Below are 4,613 nucleotides of genomic sequence, written 5' to 3'. Positions count from 1 at the left end.
GCTAGCAGGTGCGTACTCTATTCTCTACAAAGCATCACTAAGCAATAGGCCAACAACCTTTTAAGGATCTGTGCCTTAATTTCCTCAATCTTTTGTTAGTTTCACTCTATAAATTGCTAGCATTTTCTTCATACAAATTTGGAATTTCTCCCAAAGTAGCAGATAATCAAGGCTTAGAAACTAAGTTCTTTGACTATAGCATGAGGTTTGCTCCAATAAGATATGAGCTTCGAGTCCCTCTTAGGCACTTACATAGCGAGTTATTTATTGTTTCTTAGACCCCAATAGGTGGGGGTGTCTAGTTTCAAAAAAAAAAAAGAAAAATTGCATGGATAGCTGTTTTCAGTGTTTAGATAAGCATGCTAAGAGAAAAAGCAGTGGCTACTGACTGATTTCTATTATGATAATTTAACCACGCCAACCAATCTGAGAAGAATTTGCAGGAAGGCAATTTGTACTATGTTATTTCAAATAGGTAGATTTCTTTTTCCCACTTTGCGTTCTTAATGCTTGGTTTCGAATTTCTGGATGTACTTATGATTGTTTTCTTTAATTAATTGTTCATATTGAAACAAAGTATGCTTATATTGCCCCATTAGATGCTAAACTTATAATTGATTTTTAATTAAGTTCAAAACATCTGATGAGTGCACTAGGTATTGCAAGCCCAGTCTTCTAGTTACTCGTTGTTATATTTCTTTCTTTTGGGGAAATAGTTTCAAGATGGACATGTATTATTTGTGGGCTATTGGATGTTTGGCTAGGTTTTCGAATATTTTGTGGCTCTCAGAGCCTAGTTTAACTAAAATGCCTAGTATCTTTCTTTGCTTGGTGCAAGTAAAGAATTTCATAAAATTTTGCTTTATGTGAAGTAAAGGCAATATATGTTCTGTTCTTATTTATTGGGTTATCCTGGTTTTCTTACATGTGGGTGTTGGTTTTTATTGATCAAATCAGAGATTATGCGCAGCGGAACAACAATCAAATTGTCAGATTAATCCCATAAGATTTCTAGATCTACTTCTTCACACTCATATATATATTGAATCAAGGACAAGAATAGAAACATTACCTCAGGTCCTTCCTTGCTGCTATCTTTTCGTATGGCTGAATCCTTGAGATCTCACACCAAGATCTTCCAAAATGTTCTCAGTCACCCAAAGAACGAGTGTGGGCTCGCTATACAAATAATAGGCAATAACTATTTATCAGATATTCTCAACACATGAGATCTGATAAAGTTTGGACCTAGGTTTTGTGAAGAACAATGACCTTTGATTTTGTCACTGATCTTCTTCTCTGAGAGAATCCTAGATATTTTTCTATCCCTGAAAACTTACGTTCTGTGAAAACTGATATCCAATATTTAATAATATCCAATATATTAAAATATTTGTTATTTTAAACAAATTCAAAATAACTGATCAGTTATCAGATTTTTGTTTAAATAATAATATTTAAATCAAATCAACATATCTCATTATTTATTTAATATTTAAATAACTAAAATTGTGGAATCAAGAGACCAAGTCTATCTCTTATGCGTGTAGCACAGTGCATGTGCACTGTGCCACACGTGTACCACATGCATGTGCATGCATGTGATTTTTCCCAATTTTTATTATTATTTAAATACCAAAAATCCCAAAAATAAATTAATTCAAAATTAATTATATTTTTGTTAAATCAAATAATTAATTAATTCTTAATTAATTAATTACACATAATTAAATAATAATTATGTTTGATACATAGAAAAATATTTTACTTATCACATAAGTCCTTTTTACCCATTTTTGTATTTGCCTTTGACAGTGATTGTTTGAGCCATTTTGGGGACCATGGACCTATAACATTAAGCTCCAATAAATTGAAACTAAATAATTAAACTCTTTAATTATAATAGTTAATTTATTAATTCTGATATTACTCCACTATAAATTCAGAATTGCACTCTTTATGTTATAGATATACTTTTACAGAAATCTTTTTCTTAAGTCGTCCATTGATATAACCATCTTTCAATAGTTCAACCCTCTAATTAATTAGTTCATAAATTAGAATGGAAGAATTACCATTTAACCTTTCTAATTTATTTCTTATTCCTTAAGTACCATTAATTCACTAGTGAATAATTAATCTATAATCTAATTATAGATTTGAGCTCAAAATCATTCAGTTCCAGAATTAACCCTTAAGGGAACTAATATACGATCCGTTAGGAAAGATTAGATTCCTTATTGTTGATACATGTTCCCAGCCATCCATGATATTAAATCTCCAAAACAAAAGTCATTAGCCTCATTCTTTGAAGAGACCTTAACGAATGAATCAAAAGATTTAATAAACATGAACAGGAGTTCATGCACACTCAGGATTCAGGTTGATCTATAAATGATCATCAGTTATGATATGAATTACAAGTCTTTATTTTTAAATGGTTTTTGGATAAAGACTTTAATTCACATCGGTCTTTGTCATATATAATCATATTATATAAAGCACCTTTACCGAGATGTCTTACCACATCAATAATCCGAATCTAGATTATTTGTATCATAATGATACTCAGTAAACCGTACTTACAACTCCAATTAAAGAATTCCATAACTTTAATTTGTTGTTGTTGACTATTTTTATTCATTCATGTGATCTTAATTCTCTCGTACTAATACAAGATCACATCCTCAATAATGAATATGGAATTTTTCTGATATTTACAAAATTATTCAAACAATAATTTAACAATCTAAATATAACAATAATAATAAACCCATCGTATTTATTTATTCACAGAAAAAACAAATTTCTTTACATGCTTTTAGGACACACTCCTAACAGTGGGTGTATCATCTAGAATAACTCTATGAAATTCTAATTGTTGACTATATTAAAAATTGAGTATTTTTTTTCTTTGGGCCAAATTAACAAGGTAAAAAAGTGAAATTAGCAAAATGAACTCGTTGGTTTTACATTGAGCAACCATAATAACTGGTCAGTGTAATAGAATATGCTTGCTTAGCCACCACAAAGGTTATTTTGCAAATAATTTTTGAAGAGTCATTTGTAAGAATGACTCTTAAATTTTTTTATCAGTAAACCAAGTTTAAAAAATATCATTTGCATAATAATTTCATAGTTTTTCAGTGTCCATAAATTTATACTATGCGATCATCACGGTCATTTGAGCAACCATAATTTATGCTGAGCGATCATCATGGTTGCTTAGTGCAAAATGAGTGAGATTATTTTGCTATGTTCTAACTTTAATTTGGTTATTTTAGCAAATATCTTGCTCCTTGCATGCCAATTATTCTGCTTTTGAACCTCTGGTAAAGCAATAGACAATTCTTGTTTATGTTCTATTAGTAAAAAAAACCAATGGAAGAACTCTGATTTAAAAATTAATCCGGTATCTTCTCCATGGATTTATCACTTTATTTAAAATAAAGGTAAATGCTTCTTATATAAAATTAAAAAGTGTAGAATGCTTAGATAATTGGCAAGTACAGTTACTAGTGCATGTGTTGGGCTGGCGTCACTCATTTTTTTTAGTAGATCTTATTTGGCCATTAATATTGTTTTTTTTTTTTGCACAGATGGTTTCAAGCTGGCAGAGATATACGAAGCAAGGCGTGGCTGAATCTTTGGTTGATGAGCAGTCTTTTGGATCTCAAAATATGGATGTTATTACTTTAAAGAGTGTAAATAGACCCGGGCAGATTGATAATTCTGATATAGTTCTAAATAACAAAGATAGTGATGGTGACGAACTAGAGCTTCGTAGAATGTTGGAGGAAGGACGTGACTATGTTCTAGTTTCCCAAAAAGTTTGGGAAAGACTATTGTCTCGGTATATTTATATATTTCTCTTCCTTTTTTTTTGGCCCCTATTTTCTTTATGGTGTGTCTTTTTGTTGTCATATATTATCTTTGTTGTTACATATATATTTAGCTAATCTGTTACTTTATGTTGGTCTAAGGTAGTTTAATTAGGGAGCCCCCGTTTTTGTAGAAAAATTGTATATTAAAAATTTAAGGATATTATAGTATTTTTAGAATAAGTAAAATTTCTTTCATTCTTACATACCAAACAACTAAGAAGTAAATATACTTTCCTTTCTATACCTCCCTCCAACTTTATATCTCTCCTATATTTTCCTTTTCCTATCTTTCTTCTCTACCAAACATAGCACTAATACTTTTGCTCCTTTTTTATGCTGATTAACTAGGCCATTAATACATGGTTAATTTTGTATATTAACTTATGTGTATGTAGGGTGATGTGGGTATTGATTCTTAATCTAAACTTGATATGAGTGGTGATTTGATTGGAAATTCTTATTCGGTGTGGCTGAACTAAACATATATTTTTAAGTGTTTAGTAGTTCTTCATATGTATATATTTATAGATAATCTTTGGGTTTCAAAGTTTATATCAACAAAATTAAATTTCAGTTGTAGTATTACAGTTAAGCTCTGCTGAAATATAATTTCCAAAAAAACTAATTACAGGTTGTATCAAATAAATTTTATTTTGTAGAGCTTCTATTTGGTTTAAAGGTCTCTGAGATTTCCTGCAATGAGAATGTTTTAACATGTTTTATTTTTTC

The sequence above is a fragment of the Humulus lupulus genome, chromosome X (assembly GCF_963169125.1).
Source record: "Humulus lupulus chromosome X, drHumLupu1.1, whole genome shotgun sequence".
Lineage (NCBI taxonomy): Eukaryota > Viridiplantae > Streptophyta > Magnoliopsida > Rosales > Cannabaceae > Humulus > Humulus lupulus.
Note: the sequence above shows the minus strand (reverse complement) of the source record.